Source organism: Salmo salar, chromosome ssa28 (genome assembly GCF_905237065.1).
Source record: "Salmo salar chromosome ssa28, Ssal_v3.1, whole genome shotgun sequence".
Classification (NCBI taxonomy): domain Eukaryota; kingdom Metazoa; phylum Chordata; class Actinopteri; order Salmoniformes; family Salmonidae; genus Salmo; species Salmo salar.
In genome coordinates, this window is record NC_059469.1 from 19255001 (window position 1) to 19278510 (window position 23510).

Genomic DNA, 23510 nt, shown 5'->3' on the forward strand with positions numbered 1-23510 from the left:
GCAGTTATACAATTTAAAAAACATTACAATATATTCATAACAGATTTCACAACACACTAAGTGAGTGCCCTCAGGCCCCTACTCCACTATCACATATATACAACACAAAATCCATGTGTATGTGTGTGTATGTTATCGAGTGTGTATGCATGTGTCTGTGCCTATGTTTGTGTTGCTTCACAGTCCTCGCTGTTCCAAAAGGTGATTTTTTTTTAAACAATATGTTTATTGATTTTCTTCTTTAACAAGACATATATAAGCAGAAAAACTTCATGAAAAAAAATAAACAGCAAAAAATACATCAAAAGTTAACAGCAACAAAAAAATTAAATAAATAAATGATGAAACTACTAAGACAAAACAAAAGTGTTACAGAAGCATAAAACCACCAAAATTAAACTTTACAGTGGCCTGATCCAATAGGATAGAACATAATTGGGACAAATTTCAGATGAAACACAGCGCCGCAAGGCAATCGGATATCTTTCCCCACCACCCCACATGCACACAAAGCATAGTACACTACCCAGAGTTCCCATCATTAGTCAATATCTCACCCACATCGCTCTGCTCAACAAAATCCAAAACTGGTCCCCAAACCTTTTCAAAAGTGTCTTGTTAACCCTTAAACATATGTTTTATTTTCCATTGTTAGACATTTCCCTAAGCCATTGGTCAATACTAGGCCTGTTGGAAGTTTACATAGACTTAGGTTGGAGTCATTAAAACTCGTTTTTCAACCACTCCACAAATTTCTTGTTAACAAACTATAGTTTTGGCAAGTCGGTTAGGACATCTACTTTGTGCATGACACAAGTAATTTTTCCAACAATTGTTTACAAACAGATTATTTCACTTATAATTCACTGTATCACAATTCCAGTGGGTCAGAAGTTTCCATACACTAAGTTGACTGTGCCTTTAAACAGCTTGTAAAATTCCAGAAAATGATGTCACGGCTTTAGAAAATTCTGATAGGCTAATTGACATCATTTGAGTTGATTGGAGGTGTACCTATGGATGTATTTCAAGGCCTACGTTCAAACTCCTCTTTGCTTGACATCATGGGAAAATCAAAAGAAATCAAAACAAATTGTAGACCTCCACAAGTCTGGTTCATCCTTGGGAGCAAAACACCAGAAGGTACCACGTTCATCTGTACAAACAATAGTACGCAAGTATAAACACCATGGGACCACGCAGCCATCATACCGCTCAGGAAGGAGACGGGTTCTGTTTCCTAGAGATGAACGTACCTCCTTGGTGCGAAAAGTGCAAATCAATCCCAGAACAACAGCGAAGGACCTTGTGAAGATGCTGGAGGAAACAGGTACAAAAGTATCTATATCCACAGTTCTATATCGACATAACCTGAAAGGCCGTTCAGCAAGGAAGAAGTCACTGCTCCAAAACCGCCATAAAAAAGCCAGACTACAGTTTGCAACTGCACATGGGGACAAAGATAGTACTTTTTGTAGAAATGTCCTCTGGTCTGATGAAACAAAAATAGAACTGTTTGCCCATAATGACCATCGTTATGTTTGGAGGAAAAAGGGGGAGCCTTGCAAGCCGAAGAACACCATCCCAACCGTGAAGCATGGGGGTGGCAACATTATGTTGTGGGGGTGCTTTGCTGCAGGAGGGACTGGTACACTTCACAAAACAGATGGCATCATGAGGCAGGAAAATTATGTGGATATATTGAAGCAACATCTCAAGACATCAGTCCGGAAGTTAAAGCTTGGTCGCAAATGGGTCTTCCAAATGGACAATGACCCAAAGCATACTTCCAAAGTTGTGGCAAAATGGCTTAAGGACAACAAAGTCAAGGTATTGGAGTGGCCATCACAAAGCCCTGACCTCAATCCTATAGAAAATATGTGGCAGAACTGAAAAAGCATGAGCGAGCAAGGAAGCCTACAAACCTGACTCAGTTACACCAGCTCTGTCAGGAGGAAGCTTGTGGAAGGCTACCCAAAACATTTGACCCAAGTTAAACAATTTAAAGGCAATGGGACCAAATACTAATTGAGTGCATGTAAACTTCTGACCCATTGGGAATGTGATGAAAGAAATAAAAGCTGAAATAAATCATTCTCTCTACTATTATTCTGACATTTCACATTCTTAAAATAAAGTGGTGATCCTAACTGGCCTAAGACAGGGAATTTTTACTAGGATTAAATGTCGGGAATTGTGAAAAACTGAGTTTAAATGTATTTTGCTAAGGTGTATGTAAACTTCCGACTTCAACTGCATGTTCGCATCAACCAATTGTATTGCAATAGTTTTAGCCGAGTATTCACAGTCTGTGTCCAAGTCTATGTCCTCCCAAATATCTTCCTTCCAAAAGTTCAGTTTGTGCACAGAGGATTCGGTTGAGCCAGACTCTAGCATATTGTATTGAGCTGTAATTCTACCCTTACCACTACAATGGGTTGAGATCGTATTTTCTAAAGTGGACAGAATGGGTTCTGTTAGGTTTTGACAAAGAATGCGTTTCATCAAGGAACTTCCACACCTCATACCAAACGTTGATCATATTAAAAACATGTTTTTTGTGTGTCTTGATATCAGCTGAGTAAATGTAGAGGTTAAGGGGTAATTTGGATACAACTGAAGACATTTCAATCTTCATCCACGAAGAGAGAGACTCGGAGGTAAAATAGTACATAGCAGTGCGAAGCTGAGCTGCCCAGTAGTACCACTGGATATTAGGAAAATGGAGCCCCCCTCTGTCATACGGTAGGTACAATAAGGACAAGCGAACTCTGGGACGTCTGTCATTCCAGATAAATATAGTGAACATCTTTTTAAGCCTTGTAAAGAGGGATGGTGGCTGCGGCAAGGGAATGTTCTGAAATAGATACAACCGTTTTGGGAGGACATTCATTCTCAGAATGTTAATCCGGCCAATTAAAGATATAGGTAAAGATGACCATCTATCTATCGATTGAGTTACTGAATCTACGACAGGGTCATAGTTAGTTGAGTCTATGCAGTCAATCTCTGGCATAATATGAATGCCGAGATATGTAAAGCATTCCGTTGCATTCAAAAAAGAAGTCAGAGGTGTAGGTCTATGTCTTTCCTCCTCTAGCATCATAACTGAGGATTTTACATTATTTATTTTGTATCCCGAGAACACACCAAACTCTTTGATTAGGTCCAGAAGTGCGGGTATGGAATTGCACAAGTCTGTAAGAAACAAAATGACATGGTCTGCAGTGAGCCAGAATATAAAACCAGCGTGATATAGGCCTAAATAGAACAAACCTGCACCAGGATGTTCCGATGCGTAAAAAGAAAAAGGTTTCCTGGTACATAAAGTTATAATAAGGCTAGGCCTACTTGTAAACTGGCCCTGTTATTATAGTTCAATAGACAGTGCTACTATGTTACTAGATAAAATATAACTCGGTGAACTGGCTCAAACTTGAAATACCGGTTTAGACAAAACCATGAGGTGCATTTTGATCTTAAAAAAAATAAAAAATCTAATTCTACTGCTTGCATCAGTTACTTGATGTGGAATAGAGTTCCATGTAGTCATGGCTCTATGTTTTACTGTACGCCTCCCATAGTCTGTTCTGGACTTGGGGACTGTGAAGAGACCTCTGGTGGTATGTCTTGCAGGGTATGCATGGGTGTCTGAGCTGTGTGCTAGTCGATTAAACAGACAGCTCGGTGCTTTCAACATGTCAATACCTCTCACAAATACAAGTAGTGATGAAGTCAATCTTTCCTCCACTTTGAGCCAAGAGAGATTGACATGCATATTATTCATGTAAGCTCTCTGTGTATATCTAAGGGCCAGCGGTACTACTTAAGAATGTTAAAGTTTAATCTTAAACATACTCTCTAAAGACAAACTAGCAGAGTAAAACATTTAGCTAAGCAGGCTAATTTATCATCTGTAAAACTCATAGACCTATTATATCTAGCTGGTCCCAGCTAAATCTGGAATACGACTAGCAGACAATGACTTGTTAGTCTTTACAAGCACTGAGTTATCTCGGTAATCTGGCGGCCAATAAAAGCTAATGTCTACGAATTATAAAATTCTGTTTGTTTGCTATGTATAGCCTATCTGCACCTCAATAGACTTCCATCTTCCAGTCACTGATATTTTGGTATGCCAAAAGACAAACAAATCAAAATCACAAAAAAATATATTTGTCACATGCGCCAAATACAACATAGACCTTACCGTGAAATGCTTACTGACAGTACTGACAAACCCTTTGATCTTACTGAAGTAGACACAGTGGATGCCATGGTCTGAAAACCACAGATGTATTAGATTGATATCTGCTAAACGATTACCACCGAGTGTGTCTGACATGGCACTCTTTATGAAGCAATACTATTAATCAGAGCCTTATAGTTTTAAAACAAAAGAATTGCACTATATAGGGATGAAGGTGCCAATCCAGACACATGCACTGATTTCCTCAGTCAGTATTGATGCGTTCAGGTCCACCAGTTGTTATGACATTATATTTTTCCTTTTCAATTACCTTCTCAATCATTTAGCCTTTTCTCCTCTCATGACGTTGCCCTCTGGGTTTTCTATGCACCATCCCCCGACCTCTATACTTCTGACACAAGGCTGTGTGAAGGCGGTCGTAAATTCCAAAGGGAATGTCCTGCGTAACAGGCCACAGTAAAGAGACAGAGTGTTTTCATGGAGAGAACAAAGGATTCTTCCACCTCACAGAATTGGAGAACCGAACGACATTTATGTTCTGGAGAAGGTATAAAAGATCAGTGAAGAATCCAGCTATGAACTGGTCCGCTTGGTACAATTTTATGAAACCCATGAGAGACAATATTGCCATATTACCATAATAATGTTTATATAATAGCCTCAGCTATGGGACTTACATCTAAATGGTTGTATCAAATGTATTAATAAGGATAAAGCTATTTGGAATATGTTGAGATGCTATGTACTGATGTTAATGTGAGAGAATTGTATTTCTGTTCAAAAGCTTAACTAAGTCAACGGCACGCCCCCAGGGACACAGACAGGACAAGGCGTCATGTGACAGCTTTTCTATGTTCAGTATAAAACCCCCACCCAGAATTTCTTTCTTCAGACCAGCTTACCTCAGAAGAGAGAGCCAAGGTTTGACCATGCATCCCTCTACTGAAGTTTAACCATACCACGTGGTTAAACTTTTAGACTATCGATACCGACAGAATAATAACAAGTCTTTGATATTAATTAATAGTCTGCAGCTAGAAATTCGGTATCATTGAACGCGAAGACCGACGAAACATCCATTCTATAACGACATTAATGAATGTCGCTTTGAAAGATCAATTCTAACCAAGAGAGAGAGAACGCGGACAAAAACTCTCCAACAGGACAAAAACTCTCAAACAAGGATCCCGACGACACACTGAGCGTAAATATATATTGATTACAATTGTTCCCGAATGAGTGAGCGTTCATGTGCAAAGGATTAGCAAATCAACTGTTAATATTTATCAACTCTGTTGTGCCTTCTCCGCTGCCCCCCCCCACTACTCTTTTGTTTAACAAGCCGCGATGCCAGTTTAGCCCACTAGGGCACATTCCTCTACCATTTTGTGATGATACCTACTGTTTTGTATGCTTTCTGTGAATTACTTAGTTTAGTAAATAAATGATTTTAAGACAATTGATGTATGGATGACTTAGTGAAGACTGGGTTCGTGCAGATAACAACAATTTACGACGTTTGGAATGTGACTGACGCGAGGTAAAATACACCATTTAAACCAGAAGATAATCGGTCAGATACTATAATATAATATATAATGTTATAATATAGGAAAGTTATATTAGGAAAATTATAACTTTGTAATCTGAATAATTTCCTTGGTGCCCCGATCTCCTAGTTAATTACAGTTAAACGATTAATCAGTTTAATCGCGTAATAATAATTACAGGGAGTTATTTGATAAACATGTCTTCAGTTTAATGGTGCCCAAAGACACGACACTCCATTTTTTTCCAACTGTGAAAAGTCATTGGAGCTGAAAATGTCCTATTTCCATTTGGAGGAACAAATGACTGTACGTGTCCGGGACAGAGGGGGGCGGGGGAAGGGTTATAGTGGGACACGCAGATTGTGCATAAACGTGCATAAAGACGGCAGAATTCAGATCTGACGTTATTATTTTAGCACTATCCAGTGAGGTTTTAAACTATGCCGCACGTATGGTTCAATGTGCCAATAAATCAGTACAATCTACTTTTTCGGGTTTTCAAATTGCCGGCTTCTTGAAGCTAAAATTCGGATTGTGTGTACTCTGCTAATGACCATACAAAAAAAGTGTAATGGAGCGCAATGTACAATACGGCGAACTAAGCAAAACAAGGAATTTGTGGTAAGCGCATGGGGGTAAGTGCATCTTTATGCACCTCCGCTATTGGAGAACGATGGGCCCTGGGAGCTGAGCCGAGTGGGTAAAGAGATTTGGAGAGGAGGAGGAGATTGAAATGCATAAATGTCAGTCTTCATCTCAGCATTAGCCACACAGAGATGACTATATTTTTTCCCACACTCCTAGGCCCAAGCTAGGCCTGCAGTACAGCACAATACAGTAATTTAACACATGCTTTACCTTACCACACACTTCTACACTGGACTCAATGTACAGCATGGGTGGATTTCCCAAAGCCGAAACTCACTCCTGTACAATAATATTGCTTTAAACGTAAAACTGCAATACAATACAGTGGAAGCAGGGTGAGTAGAACAGACAATGGAATTCAGATACACTAATAATAGCATTATAATTGCAGTGAGGGTGGGAGAGCAGGGAGGTTTGAAGGGCAAATGCACAAATGTTCCATCTTACGTGGAAATCCATGTGAAAGTAAAAAGGAAACAGTAATCAACACTAATCGTTTTGATCTCTAGCTGTTATAAATTAGGGGGAAGCAGTCAGATGCAAAAAGAGAGATGTTGAAATAATTCGTAAACGTTTCACAGTTGAGTAATCAGCTTGCTGTGGCTCTACAGTGCATCCCAAATTGGCAACCTATTCCCTATAAAGTGCATTACTTTTGACCAGAGCATATAGAGCACTATAGGAAATAGTGTGCCATTTGGGATGCAACCAACATCTCAGTAGAGACAGCCAGACACGTCAGCTTATTAACCAACAAACAGCCAGACAAAAACTTCAGCTTATTAACCAACAAACAGCCAGACAGACACTTCAAATCAAATCAAATTGTATTAGTCACATGCGCCGAATAAAATAGGTGTAGACCTTACAGTGAAATGCTTACTTACGAGGCCCTAACCAACAATGCAGTTTAATTTTTTTAAATAATAATAATAAATAAATACGGATAAGAATAAAAAATAAAAGTAACAAATAATTAAAGAGCAGCAGTAAAATAACAATAGCGAGACTATATACAGTGGGGAACTGGTACAGAGTCAATGTGTGGGGGCACCGGTTAGTTGAGGTAATATGTACATGTGGGTAGAGTTATTAAAGTGACTATGCATAGATGATAACAACAGAGAGTAGCAGCGGTGCAAAAGAGGGGGAGGGGGGGGGCAATGCAAATAGTCTGGGTAGCCATTTGATTAGGTGTTCAGGAGTCTTATGGCTTGGGGGTAGAAGCTGTTTAGAAGCCTTTTGAACCTAGACTTGGCGCTCCGGTACCGCTTGCCGTGCGGTAGCAGAGAGAACAGTCTATTACTAGGGTGGATGGAGTCTTTGACAATTTTTAGGGCCTTCCTCTGACACCGCCTGGTATAGAGGTTCTGGATGGCATGGAGCTTGGCCCCAGTGATGTACTGGGCCGTTCGAACTAACATCTGTAGTGCCTTGCGTTCGGAGGCCGAGCAGTTGCCATTCCAGGCAGTGATGCATCCAGTCAGGATGCTCTCGATGTTGCAGCTGTGGAAACTTTTGAGGATCTGAGGACCCATGCCAAATCTTTTCAGTCTCCTGAGGGGGACTAGGTTTTGTTGTGCCCTCTTCACGACTGTCTTGGTGTGCTTGGACCATGTTAGTTTGTTGATGATGTGGACACCAAGAAACTCGAAACTCTCAACCTGCTCCACTGCAGCCCCGTCGATGAGAATGGGGGCATGCTAGGTCCTCTTTTTCCTGTAGTCCACAATCTTCTCCTTAGTCTTGATCACGTTGAGGGAGAGGTTGTTGTCCTGGCACCACACGGCCAGGTCTCTGACCTCCTCCCTATAGGCTGTCTCGTCATTGTCGGTGATCAGGCCTACCACTGTTGTGTCATCGGCAAATTTAATGATGGTGTTGGAGTCGTGCCTGGCCGTGCAGTCATGAGTGAACAGGGAGCACAGGAGGGGGCTGAGCACGCAACCCTGAGGGGGCCCTGTGTTGAAGATCAGCGTGGCGGACGTGTTGTTACCTACCCTTACCACCTGGAGTCAGCCCGTCAGGAAGTTCAGGATCCAGATGCAGAGAGAGGTGTGTAGTCCCAGGGTCCTTAGCTTATTGATGAGATTTGAGGGCACAATGGTGTTGAACGCTGAGCTGTAGTCAATGAATAGCATTCTCACATAGGTGTTCCTTTTGTCCTGGTGGGAAAGGGCAGTGTGGAGTGCAATAGAGATTGCATCATCTGTGGATCTGTTGGGACGGTTTGCAAATTGGAGTGGGTCAAGGGTTTCTGGGATAATGTTGTTGATGTGAGCCATGACCAGCCTTTCAAAGCAGTTCATGGCTACAGACCTGAGTGCTACGGGTCGGTAGTCATTTAGGCGGGTTACCTTAGTGTTCTTGGGCACAGGGATATGGTGGTCTGCTAAAAACATGTTGGTATTACAGACTAGGACAGGGAGAGGTTGAAAATATCAGTGAAGACACTCGTCAGTTAGTCAGAGCATGCTCGCAGTAGATGTCCTGGTAATCCGTCTGGCCCAGCGGCCTTGTAAATGTTGACCTGTTTAAAGATCTTACTCACATCGGCTGCGGAGAGTGTGCTCACACAGTCTTCCGGAACAGCTGGTGCTCTCATGCATGTTCCAGTGCCATTTGCCTCGAAGTGAGCATAGAAGTAATTTAGCTCGTCTGGTAGGCTCGTGTCACTGGGCAGCTCTCGGCTGTGCTTCCCTTTGTAGTCTGTAATGGTTTGCAAGCCCTGCCACATCCGACGTGCATCAGAGCCGATGTAGTACAATTCGATCTTAGTCCTTTGCCTGTTTGATGGTTCGCCGGAGGGCATAGTGGGATTTCTTATAAGCTTCCGGGGTTAAAGTCCTCTCCTTGAGAGCGACAGCTCAGTGCGGATGTTGCCTGGCTTCTGGTTGGGGTATGTACGTACAGTCACTGTGGGGACGACGTCATCGATGCACTTATTGATAAAGCCAATGACTGATGTGATGTACTCCTCAATGCCATCGGAGGAATCCCGGAACATATTCCAGTCTGTGCTAGCACAACAGTCCTATAGCTTAGCATCTGCTTCATCTGACCACTTTTTTATTGATCTAGTTACTGGTGCTTCGTGCTAAAATTTTTGCTTGTATGCAGGAATCTGGAGGATAGAATTTTGGTCATATTTGCCAAATGGAGGGTGAGGGAGAGCTTTGTATGCGTCTCTGTGTGTGGAGTAAAGGTGGTCCAGAGTATTTTTTCCTCTGGTTGCACATTTAACATGCTGTTTTTTTCGTCTCCGTCTCTCGTCTCCGTCATTCCGGTCACAACTTGCAGAATTGTTTACGTGCTGCTGTGCGTTTTGTTGCTAACCTTACTTTGCAACCTGACAACTTTACGGTTTTTACTTTTTAATTACCGTTTATATTTTTAGTTTTTCCCTCACTCAACTTTTTCACTAAGGACGCTTTATCTGGACGTGGTTCGTCAGGACCTCCACCAGCTGAAGCTAAGTAGTAACTTTAACATGATGCCTTCTAATTGCAGTCGCTGTACTCATAATATACAGGAGAACGATCGCCTTACGGCGAGGATAGCTGTGCTGCAAGCCCAGCTTCAGACGCAATCGTTAGGCAAGTGTAATTTCATTGTAGGAAAGGATGAAACAGCGTCTGTGCCACCGGTAAGTATAGATAGTATTATAAATCCCCTCGCACAGTCCCAGTAGCCGGACAACTTTCTCATGGCTTCTGGAGGGAAATGCTGTAGGAATGCTCAACCGGTGTCGCTTATTCAGCTGACAGAAACTTTCAACCGGTTCTCCCCATTAAGCAGCGAGTCGGAGTCAGAGGCCGAGCCTTCTCTGGTCTCTACTCCTCCCGTTACGGGGTCTGAGATGCTGAAGCCTCCCACCATTAGCTCTGACAAATTGAAAACCCTAGTCATTGGCGACTCCATTACCCGCAGTATTAGACTTAAAAATAATCATCCAGCGATCATACACTGTTTACCAGGGGGCAGGGCTACCGACGTTAAGGCTAATCTGAAGATGGTGCTGGCTAAATCTAAAACTGGCGAATGTAGAGAGTATAGTGATATTGTTATCCACGTCGGCACCAACGATGTTAGGGTGAAACAATCACAGGTCACCAAGCACAACATAGCTTCAGCGTGTAAATCAGCTAGAAAGATGTGTCGGCATCGAGTAATTGTCTCTGGCCCCCTCACAGTTAGGGGGAGTGATGAGCTCTACAGAGTCTCACAACTCAATCGCTTGTTGAAAACTGTTTTCTGCCCCTCCCAGAAGATAGAATTTGTAGATAATTGTCCCTCTTTCTGGGACTCACCCACAAACAGGACCAAGCCTGGCCTGTTGAGGAGTGACGGACTCCATCCTAGCTGGAAGGGTGCTCTCATTTTATCTACGAACATAGACAGGGCTCTAACTCCCCTAGCCTGCCAGCTTAGTGGAGTCTGCCACTAGCACAGCCAGTGTAGTCAGCTCAGCTATCCCCATTGAGACCGTGTCTGTGCCTCGACCTAGGTTGGGCAAAACTAAACATGGCGGTGTTCGCCTTAGCAATCTCACTGGAATAAAGACCTCCTCCATTCCTGCCATTATTGAAAGAGATTGTGATACCTCACATCTCAAAATAGGGCTACTCAAGGTTAGATCCCTCACTTCCAAGGTAGTTATAGTCAATGAACTAATCACTGATTATAATCTTGATGTGATTGGCCTGACTGAAACATGGCTTAAGCCTGATGAATTTACTGTGTTAAATGAGGCCTCACCTCCTGGTTACACTGGTGACCATATCCCCCGCGCATCCCGGAAAGGCGGAGGTGTTGCTAACATTTACGATAGCAAATTTCAATTTACAAAAAACCCCCGACGTTTTCGTCTTTTGAGCTTCTAGTCATGAAATCTATGCAGCCTACTCAATCACTTTTTATAGCTACTGTTTACAGGCCTCCTGGACCATACACAGCGTTCCTCCCTGAATTCCTATCGGATCTTGTAGTCATAGCAGATAATATTCAAATTTTTGGTGACTTTAATATTCACATGGAAAAGTCCACAGACCCACTCCAAAAGGCTTTCGGATCCTTCATCGATTCAGTGGGTTTTGTCCAACATGTCTCCGGACCTACTCACTGCCACAGTCATACTCTGGACCTAGTTTTGTCTCATGGAATAAATGTTGTGGATCTTAATGTTTTTCCTCATAATCCTGGACTATCGGACCACCATTTTATTACGTTTGCAATCGCAACAAATTATCTGCTCAGACCCCAACCATGGATCATCAAAAGTCGTGCTATAAATTCTCATACAACCCAAAGATTCCTTGATGCCCTTCCAGACTCCCTCTGCCTACCCAATGACGTCAGAGGACAAAAATCAGTTAACCACCTAACTGAGGAACTCAGTTCAACCTTGCGCAATACCCTAGATGCAGTCGCACCCCTAAAAACTAAAAACATTTGTCATAAGAAACTAGCTCCCTGGTATACAGAAAATACCTGAGCTCTGAAGCAAGCTTCCAGAAAATTGGAACGGAAATGGCGCCACATCAAACTGGAAATCTTCCGACTAGCTTGGAAAGACAGTACCGTGCAGTATCGAAGAGCCCTCACTGCTGCTCGATCATCCAATTTTTCAAATTTAATTGAGGAAAATAAGAACAATCCAACATTTATTTTTGATACTGTCGCAAAGCTAACTAAAAAACAGCATTCCCCAAGAAAGGATGGCTTTCACTTCAGCAGTGATAAATTCATAAACTTCTTTGAGGAAAATATCATGATCATTAGAAAGCAAATTACGGACTCCTCTTTAAATCTGCGTATTCCTCCAAAGCTCAGTTGTCCTGGGTCTGCACAACTCTGCCAGGACCTAGGATCAAGGGAGATACTCAAGTGTTTTAGTACTATATCTCTTGACACAATGATAAAAATAATCATGGCCTCTAAACCTTGAAGCTGCATACTGGACCCTATTCCAACTAAACTACTGAAAGAGCTGCTTCCTGAGCTTGGCCCTCCTATGTTGAACATAATAAACGGCTCTCCATCCACCGGATGTGTACCAAACTCACTAAAAGTGGAAGTAATAAAGCCTCTCTTGAAAAAGCCAAACCTTGACCCAGAAAATATAAAAAACTATCGGCCTATATCGAATCTCCCATTCCTCTCAATTTTTTTTGAAAAGGCTGTTGTGCAGCAACTCACTGCCTTCCTGATGACAAACAATGTATACTAAATGCTTCAGTCTGGTTGTAGACCCCATCATAGCACTGAGACTGCACTTGTGAAGGTGGTAAATTACCTTTTAATGGCGTCAGACCGAGGCTCTGCATCTGTCCTCGTGCTCCTAGACCTTAGTGCTGCTTTTGATACCATCGATCACCACATTCTTTTGGAGAGATTGGAAACCCAAATTGGTCTACACGGACAAGTTCTGGCCTGGTTTAGATCTTATCTTTCGGAAAGATATCAGTTTGTCTCTGTGGATGGTTTGTCCTCTGACAAATCAACTGTAAATTTCGGTGTTCCTCAAGGTTCTGTTTTAGGACCACTATTGATTTCACTATATATTTTACCTCTTGGTGATGTCATTCGGAAACATAATGTTAACCTTCACTGCTATGTGGATGACACACAGCTGTACATTTCGATGAAACATGGTGAAGCCCCAAAATTGCCCTCGCTGGAAGCCAGTGTTTCAGACATAAGGAAGTGGATGGCTGCAAATGTTCTACTGTTAAATTCGGACAAAACAGAGATGCTTGTTCTAGGTCCCAAGAAACATAGAGATCTTCTGTTGAATCTGACAATTAATCTTGATGGTTGTACAGTCGTCTCAAATAAAACTGTGAAGGACCTCGGCGTTACTCTGGACCCTGATCTCTCTTTTGACGAACATATCAAGACTGTTTCAAGGACAGCTTCTTTCCATCTACGTAACATCGCAAAAATGAGAAATGTTCCGTCCAAAAATGATGCAGAAAAAAATGTATCCATGCTTTTGTCACTTCTAGGTTAGACTACTGCAATGCTCTACTTTCTGGCTACCCGGATAAAGCACTAAATAAACTTCAATTAGTGCTAAATACGGCTGCTAGAATCCTGACTAGAACCAAAATATTTGATCATATTTCTCCAGTGCTAGCCTCCCTACACTGGCTTCCTGTTAAGGCAAGGGTTGATTTAAAGGTTTTACTGCTAACCTACAAAGCATTACATGGGCTTGCTCCTACCTATCTTTCCAATTTGGTCCTGCCGTACATACCTACACGTACGCTACGGTCACAAGACGCAGGCCTCCTAATTGTCCCTAGAATTTCTAAGAGGCAGGGCTTTCTCCTATAGAGCTCCATTTTTATGGAATGGTCTGCCTACCCATGTGAGAGACGCAGACTCGGTCTCAACCTTTAAGTCTTTATTGAAGACTCATCTCTTCAGTAGGTCCTATGATTGAGTGTAGTCTGGCCCAGGAGTGTGAAGTTGAACGGAAAGGCACTGGAGCAACAAACCGCCCTTGCTGTCTCTGCCTGGCCGGTTCCCCTCTCTCCACTGGGATTCTCTGCCTCTAACCCTATTACAGGGGCTGAGTCACTGGCTTACTGGTGCTCTTCCATGCCGTCTCTAGGAGGGGTGCGTCACTTGAGTTTGTTGAGTCACTGACGTGGTCTTCCTGTCTGGGTTGGCGCCCCCCCTGGGGTTGTGCCGTGGCAGAGATCTTTGTGGGCTATACTCTACCTTGTCTCAGGATGGTAGGTTGAAGATATCCCTCTAGTGGTGTGGAGGCTGTGCTTTGGCAAAGTGGGTGGGGTTATATCCTGCCTGTTTGGCCCTGTCCGGGGGTATCATCGGATGGGGCCACAGTGTCTCCTGACCCCTCCTGTCTCAGCCTCTAGTATTTATGCTGCAGTAGTTTATGTGTCGGGGGGCTAGGGTCAGTCTGTTATATCTGGAGTATTTCTCCTGTCTTATCCGGTGTCCTGTGTGAATTTAAGTATGCTCTCTCTAATTCTCTCTTTCTCTCTTTCTTTCTCACTCTCGGAGGACCTGAGCCCTAGGACCATGCCTCAAGACTACCTGGCATGATGACTCCTTGCTGTCCCCAGTCCACCTGGCCGTGCTGCTGCTCCAGTTGCAACTGTTCTGCCTGCGGCTATGGAACTCTGACCTGTTCACTGGACGTGCTACCTGTCCCAGACCTGCTGTTTTCAACTCTCTAGAGACAGCAGGAGCGGTAGAGATACTCTCAATGATCGGCTATGAAAAGCCAACTGACATTTACTCCTGAGGTGCTGACCTGTTGCACCCTCGACAACTACTGTGATTATTATTATTTGACCGTGCTGGTCATTTATGAACATTTGAACATCTTGGCCATGTTCTGTTATAATCTCCACCCGGCACAGCCCGAAGAGGATTGGCCACCCCTCATAGGCTGGTTCCTCTCTATGTTTCTTCCTAGGGTTTGGCCTTTCTAGGTAGTTTTTCCTAGCCACCGTGCTTCTACACCTGAATTGCTTGCTGTTTGGGGTTTTAGGCTGGGTTTCTGTACAGCACTCTGAGATATCAGCTGATGTAAGAAGGGTTATATAAATACATTTGATTGAAATTTGATTGATAGAAATTTAGTAAAACGGATTTAAGTTTCCCTGCATTAAAGTCCCCGGCTACTAGGAGCACCACCTCTGGTTGAACATTTTCTTGTTTGCTTATGGCAGAATACAGCTCATTCAATGCTGTTTTAGTTCCAGCTTCTGACTGTGGTGGTATGTAAACAGCTACGAAAAATACAGATGAAAACTCTCTAGGTAGATAGTGTGGTCTACAGCTTATCATGAGCTACTCTACCTCAGGCGAGCAATAGCTTGAGACTTCCTTAGATATCGTGCACCAGCTGTTATTTACAAAAATACATAGCCCTCCGCCCCATGTCTTACCAGATGTCGCTGTTCTATCCTGCCGGTCCAGAGCATAACCAGCCAGCTGTATGTTGATAGTATCTTTGTTCAGCCACGACTCCGTGAAGCATAAGATATTACAGTTTTGAATGTCCCGTTGGTAGTTTAATCTTACGCATCGGTCATCTATTTTATTCTCCAAAGATTGCACGTTTGCTAGCAGAATGGAAGGAAGTGGGGTTTTATTCGATCGCCTACGAATTCTCAGAAGGCAGCCTGCCCTTTGGCCCCTTTTTCTCCGCCTCCTCTTTACGCAAATCACGGGGATCTGGGCCTGTTCCCGAGAAAGCAGTATATCGTTCGCATCGGGCTCGCAGACTCGTTAAAGGAAAAAAAGGATTCTGCCAGTCCATGGTGAGTATTCCTGATGTCCAGAATTTATTTTCGGTCATAAGAGACGGTACCGGCAAAATTATGTACAATATATGTACAAAAATAAGTTGCAAAAAATGCAAATAAACAAACTAAAAAACATAATCGGTTGGGAACATGTAAAATGTCTGCCTTCTTCTCCGGTGCCATTATTACTTATTAACCAACAAACAGCCAGACAGACACTTCAGCTTATTAACCAACAAACAGCCAGACAGACACTTCAGGATATTAACCTTTTGGGCTCACCCTAGGATAGGGGGCGCCACAGCGCATTTTGAAAAATATTCGTGCCCATTTTCAACGGCCTACTAATCAAACTCAGAAGCTAGGATATGCATATAATTAATACCTGCGGATAGAAAACACCCTAAAGTTTCTAAAACTGTTTGAATGGTGTCTGTGAGTATAACAGAACTCATATGGCAGTCAAAACCCCGAGACCGATTGAAACAGGAAGTGGAATTCTGAATTGTGGACTCAACTTCACATCTTTCCCTATTAATCACACCGTGAGCTATGGTTCATTGAGCACTTTCTATTGCTTCCACTAGATGTCCCCAGTCTTTACACAGTGGTTTGAGCCTTCTACTGTCGAAACTCAATGAATGAGACGCTGTGGAAATTGGTCACAGGGGGAGGGCCATCACCATTATGATGCCGGCGGCCCCGTCTACCCCCTCCTTTCGAAACGTTTTGAAACACAATACAATCGTCCCCCTCGAATCTTATTGGCTCTCTTGTTGAAACAGGCCCTGAAGATTTATGTTATACAACGTTTGACATGTTTGAACGAACCTAAATGGGGGAAAAATGTTATTTTTCGAAACCGCTGTCCCGCGCCCGACGGAGCATTTGGATACAGCCTTCAGACGCGCTAACAACAGCAAGCTAATGGAACATAAAGGATGGACTTTTTCGACCGAAAATACATTTGTTGTGGACCTGGGATTCCTGGAAGTGCTTTCTGATGAAGACAACTAAAGGTAAGGGATTATTGACAATAGTATACAAGATTAGATGTGATATGCGATTGTTCCAAGATGGCGCCGAGCTGGAATTACTAGCTAATTTTCTGAGTATCGCATCCCCTTTTATCGCAAAGTGTGATTACCCAGTAAAGTTATTTTTAAATCTGGTAAGACAGGTGCTTTCAAGAGATATTCATCTATAAATCTTAGAATGACAATATTACATTTTAAAAATGTTTTCGAATAGTAATTCAGTAAATTGTAGCACTGTTTCCCGGGATGCATTTGAGGGAAAATAGTTAGTCAACGTCAGACGCCGATGTAAAATGCTGTTTTTATATATAAATATGAACTTTATTGAACAAAAGAATGCATGCATTGTGTAACATGATGTCCTAGGTGTGTCATCTGATGAAGTTTGTAAAAGGTTAGTGCTGCATTTAGCTGTTTTTTGGTTATTTGTGATGCATGTGGTTGGTCGGAAAATGGCAATGTTGCTACTTTTACCATGTACTCCTCTAACATAATCTAATGTTTTGCTTTTCCTGTAAAACCTTTTTGAAATCGGACGACGTGGGTCGATTCAGGAGAGGTGTATCTATAAAACGATATGAGACAGTCCTATATTTGAAAAAAAAAAAATATTACATTTCGTTATGCTAATGTCGCTAGGAGTTTTTCGCTGGATGTTGATCCCGCTTACGGGACGAGACGCTCATAAACCAGACTAATATATCACTGAGCGTGTGTATCGACTATTGTTAAAAAGGTCTCCTGGACTACTGCACCCAACCACTAATGTAAGCCAGAGAACTCAGTAGGATATGAGCACGTCTTCTTGGGCATTTCATGTGTATTGCATGTGTTATCCATTTCATGTGTATTGCATGTGTTATCCATTTCATGTGTATTGCAGGTGTTATCCATTTCATGTGTATTGCAGGTGTTATCCATTTCATGTGTATTGCATGTGTTACCCATTTCATGTGTATTGCATGTGTTACCCATTTCATGTGTATTGCATGTGTTATCCATTTCATGTGTATTGTGTTATCCATTTCATGTGTATTGCATGTGTTATCCATTTAATGTGTATCAACTCCTCAGCCGTTCCAGACTAAACCCAGACGCACATCACAGTGGACTAGCAGCAGTGGTGGGAGAGATCTAAGAACACAATAGCATATCAGTGGAATGGAATCAATGCTGAGTGTTTGAAGCCCAAACAGACAGGTCACGACTCTAATCCGCTATAGTTAATGGATGTTGCTGTCTGCTGCCCAGTGTTCAGAACCCACCACCAGAGAGAACAGACAGCTCAGGATGTTGCTGTCTGCTGCCCAGTGTTCAGAACCCACCACCAGAGAGAACAGACAGCTCAGGATGTTGCTGTCGGCTGCCCAGTGTTCAGAACCCACCACCAGAGAGAACAGACAGCTCAGGATGTTGCTGTCGGCTGCCCAGTGTTCAGAACCCACCACCAGAGAGAACAGACAGCTCAGGATGTTGCTGTCTGCTGCCCAGTGTTCAGAACCCACCACCAGAGAGAACAGACAGCTCAGGATGTTGCTGTCTGCTGCCCAGTGTTCAGAACCCACCACCAGAGAGAACAGACAGCTCAGGATGTTGCTGTCTGCTGCCCAGTGTTCAGAACCCACCACCAGAGAGAACAGACAGGTCAGGATGTTGCTGTCGGCTGCCCAGTGTTCAGAACCCACCACCAGAGAGAACAGACAGCTCAGGATGTTGCTGTCTGCTGCCCAGTGTTCAGAACCCACCACCAGAGAGAACAGACAGCTCAGGATGTTGCTGTCTGCTGCCCAGTGTTCAGAACCCACCACCAGAGAGAACAGACAGGTCAGGATGTTGCTGTCGGCTGCCCAGTGTTCAGAACCCACCACCAGAGAGAACAGACAGCTCAGGATGTTGCTGTCTGCTGCCCAGTGTTCAGAACCCACCACCAGAGAGAACAGACAGGTCAGGATGTTGCTGTCTGCTGCCCAGTGTTCAGAACCCACCACCAGAGAGAACAGACAGCTCAGGATGTTGCTGTCTGCTGCCCAGTGTTCAGAACCCACCACCAGAGAGAACAGACAGGTCAGGATGTTGCTGTCGGCTGCCCAGTGTTCAGAACCCACCACCAGAGAGAACAGACAGCTCAGGATGTTGCTGTCTGCTGCCCAGTGTTCAGAACCCACCACCAGAGAGAACAGACAGCTCAGGATGTTGCTGTCGGCTGCCCAGTGTTCAGAACCCACCACCAGAGAGAACAGACAGCTCAGGATGTTGCTGTCGGCTGCCCAGTGTTCAGAACCCACCACCAGAGAGAACAGACAGCTCAGGATGTTGCTGTCTGCTGCCCAGTGTTCAGAACCCACCACCAGAGAGAACAGACAGCTCAGGATGTTGCTGTCTGCTGCCCAGTGTTCAGAACCCACCACCAGAGAGAACAGACAGCTCAGGATGTTGCTGTCTGCTGCCCAGTGTTCAGAACCCACCACCAGAGAGAACAGACAGCTCAGGATGTTGCTGTCGGCTGCCCAGTGTTCAGAACCCACCACCAGAGAGAACAGACAGGTCAGGATGTTGCTGTCTGCTGCCCAGTGTTCAGAACCCACCACCAGAGAGAACAGACAGCTCAGGATGTTGCTGTCTGCTGCCCAGTGTTCAGAACCCACCACCAGAGAGAACAGACAGCTCAGGATGTTGCTGTCTGCTGCCCAGTGTTCAGAACCCACCACCAGAGAGAACAGGCTGCTCTTGTGATCCTCTGGACCAAAGGCAGTGTGACATTTCCACACCAGCCGGAGGAACTGTGGCACCATGGTTGCGTTCCGAATGACACCCTATTCCCTTTATAGCACACTACTTTTTACCAGGGCCCATAGGGAATAGGGTGGCATTTGGGATGCAGGCCATGACACCGTCGGCTCTGTAAAGGGGTAAAGCCTTAGGCACCCTCTGGCAGCTCCCGCCCTCCTGCCTGCCTCTCCAATCCATTTCACAGGTTGGGTTCTGAGCAGCTGGGACCCCCTGGGTGAAACCTCCACGCAGGCAGAGAGAGCGGAGTGAGGAGAAGAGATTAAATCAGAAACTCATTGATTTCCTAAAAAGGTCAGCACTGCTTTCAGAGCATTGTCATTCTATCTGGAACAGTGAGGTTGAATAAGCCAATAAAACAGCTCTACTGCCTGCCAGCTCCCTACCAGCTCCCTGAGGCCAATCAAGGCAGAGCAGGAGGGCTGGTGGTAGGGCTGAGGAGGAGAAGGGGGAGGATGCTGCTGCGGAGGGCTGGGGATAGGAGGGGAGGTCTGGGGAGGGCAAGGGAGGGAAGGGGGAGCGCGGGGGAAAGCAAATGAGGGCTGGGGGAGAGCTGGGGAATACTTGGTGTGCAGGGGAGGGCTGGGTAAGACTGGGGAGAGCTGGGGAGGAAAGGAGAAAGGGAGGCCTTCCATGAGGGGATCAAAGTGCATCCAGCCAGGCTGAAGACCTGCTCTGATTGTGCCTGCTGCTGAAGGCTGCTGGTCCCTGCTGGGTGCTGGGAGGTGGAGAGGCTTTGATATGGATCCCAAATGGCACCCTATTCCCTGTATAGTGCACTACGGACCCTGTTTGAAAGTATTGCACTATAAAGGGAATAGGGTGCCATTTGTGATGAAGCCTGAGCCTCAGATGCCCATATTGTAACTTGGCTCTGGCAGGCGGTGTAAGGAGTGGCACTGGGTTGGATTAATTAAAGAGTGGGAAGAAGGCTGGGGTGCTCGGGACCATGCCCAATCTGGTGTTGTGGCTATGGACGCCCACCTCTGACATCGAGGCAGATTAAAAGGCAGAGAAAGACTATTTATTTATATTTTGCAAAACACGTGAACATGTGCATAAACTACACTCCAGAGGTGGTACATCTTTGCACTGGCACACGTGCAGCATGCTGATGCAGTTGGACTCATTGTGCAGAGGTAAAATAAAACGCATGAAAGTAGCAATGCAGCAGAGTTAGCACACAGCGGAGTATCAAATTAAAAGTAATGAGGTTCTCTTATTCCCATGTTACCTCCCAAAATACACCACAGCAGCAACTGCATCTGCATCACTATCAGCATCTAACTGGCATACATTAACCAGCCAAATTATGATTATATTGCATTAACAAGGCAAATTATAATTATGATTATATTGCATTAACAAGGCAAATTATAATTATGATTATATTGCATTAACAAGGCAAATTGTAAATCATAAATTGAATGACTGTGCATGTATACACAGTCACAGAGTTCGCAACCAAACTGTGAAATAAGGACTTGAATAACAAAGCGAGAACGAGACCCGTTTCTGTGTTATTAATCAAGCTATTCTTAAAACAACAACGCTCCTCTCTACGACAACAGTCATCAAGATAACAGTAAGCAAAATGAAACTCCCAGAATTCCTTTTGATTCACGCAGATGAAAGTGTTAGTAAATTAGGCTGAATGTTCTTCAGACACGAAAGAGGAAAGGAGAGAGGGAAGAAAAGTGGAATAAACAGACAAAGGGGGCTGTAAGCAGTGTTGAGTGGAGAGAGAGAGAGAGAGAGAGAGAGAGAGAGAGAGAGATTGGCTCGCTATGAGATGTCATTTTCAGGCCCCATTCCCTCCAATCCGATCCCACCTCTCCTGGCTCCTGTCACCAACAACACAAAACATTCTCTTCCAGCAGTAGCAAGCAGCACCCCGGTTAAGATAACAGGGCTTTTAAAAAGCCCAGTTTAGAGAAATAAATCATTCTGTATGGTGAGCAAAGACACAGCAGCATATACAGTGCCTTCAGAAAGTATTCATACCCCTTGACTTATTCCACATTTTGTTGTGTTACTGCCTGAATTGAATTGAAAATATTCTCACCACCTACACACAATACCCCATAATGACAAAGTGAAAACATGTTTGTCGAAATTTTAGCAAATTTATTGAAAATTAAATACAGAAATATCTAATTTACATAAGTATTCACACCCCTGAGTCAATGCATGTTCGAATCACCTTTGGAAGCGATTACAGCTGTGAGTCTTTCTGGGTAAGTCTCTAAGAGCTTTCCACACCTGGATTGTGCAACATTTGCCCAGTATTCTTTTCAAAATTATTCTTGTTGATCATTGCTAGACAACCATTTTCAGATCTTGCCATAGATTTTCAAGCAGATTTAAGTCAAAACTAACTTGGTTACTCAGAAAAATCTACAACTCCAGTGTAGATTTGGCCTTGTGTTTTAGGTTATTGTCCTGCTGAAAGGTGTATTCCTCTACCAGTGTCTGGTAGAAAGCAGAATGAACCAGGTGTTCCTCTAGGATTCTTAACTCCATTGCATTTATTTTTTATTCAGAAAAACTTCCCAGTCTTTAACGATTACAAGCATACCTATAATATGATGCAGCCACCACTATGCTTGAAATTTCTTTTTTTGTGGTACTCAGTAACGTGTTGTATTGGACTTGCACCAAACATAACACATTGAATTGAGAACAAAGCGTTAATTGCTGTCAAATCTTTCCCATATTTTTTTAGTGCCTTGTTACAAACAGGATGCATGTTTTGGAATATTTGTATTCTGTACAGGCTTCCTTCTTTTCACTCTGTCAATTAGGTTAGTATTGTGATGTAACTAAGTTGCTGATCCATCCTCAATTTTCTCCTATCACAGCCATTAAACTCTGTAACTGTTTTAAAGTCACCATTGGCCTCATGGTGAAATCCGTGAGCGGTTTCCGAGTTAGGAAGGACGCCTGTATCTTTGTATTGACTGGGTATATTGAAACAAAGGGATATTCAATGTCTGCTTATTTATTTTTTGTTTTTATCTACCAATAAGTGTCCTTCTTTTCTAGGCTGAATCTGGACTTTGTGGTTGAATCTGTGTTTAAAATTCACTACTCGACTGAGGTACTTTACAGATAATTGTTTGTGTGGGATACAGAGATGAGGCGGTCATTCAAAAATCATGTTAAACACTATTATTGCACACATAGTAAGTCCATGCAACTTATTATGTGACTTGTTAAACACATTTTTAGTCCTGAACTTATTTAGGCTTACCATAACAAATACTTATTGACTCAAGACATTTCAGCTTTTCATTTTTTCTTAATTTGTAAACATTTCTGAAACATAATATCAGTTTGACATTATGGGGTATAATGTGTAGGCCAGCGATAAAACATCTCAATTTAATCCATTGTAAATTCAGGCTGTAACACAACAAAATGGGGAAAAGGTCAAGGAGTGTAAATACATTCTGAAGGCACTGTAGGAGAGGGTTAATGATACAACTAGGCTAAATCACGAGGATGAGAGTGGTGAACCGCACCCTAGTGGTGAATGTTGGACAATATGTTTCACACCCAATCTCTTTCACTCTGTAGACACTTAAGGAATAAAACTAATTTTTCTAATTCAATTCAAGCCTGCACTGCCCAGCCACACTAGCCCATTACAGCGCAATGACTGCTAGCTTTCAATGATCAAGTTACTGAGAGATAGACTGAAGAGAGAGAGTGGGAGAGAGATAGACTGAGGAGAGAGCAACCAAAAGAGAGAAAGAGAGAGACTGAGGAGAAAGAGAGCGAGGAGAAAGAGAGAGAGAGAAGAGAGAGAGAGAGAGAGGAGAAAGAGATAGACTAAGGAGAGCGAGAGAGCGATTGGGAGTGAAGCTGTTTTCCGAGATGACTGTGACAGGAAACTATCAGTTAGTGGTGAGTGACAAGGTCAGAGACAAGCAGGACAGGAAGATAGACAGACAACCACAGCTCATATCTGCCATTTCTGGCATCCCAG

The 23510-nt window shown here is 43.4% G+C and overlaps 1 protein-coding gene across 4 annotated transcripts in view; it reads right to left on the reverse strand.

The window, feature by feature from the left end:
* tanc2b (tetratricopeptide repeat, ankyrin repeat and coiled-coil containing 2b) overlaps nucleotides 1-23510 on the reverse strand; it is a 253028-nt gene that overhangs the window by 88166 nt on the left and 141352 nt on the right. The gene's annotated exons all lie outside the window — the stretch shown is intronic.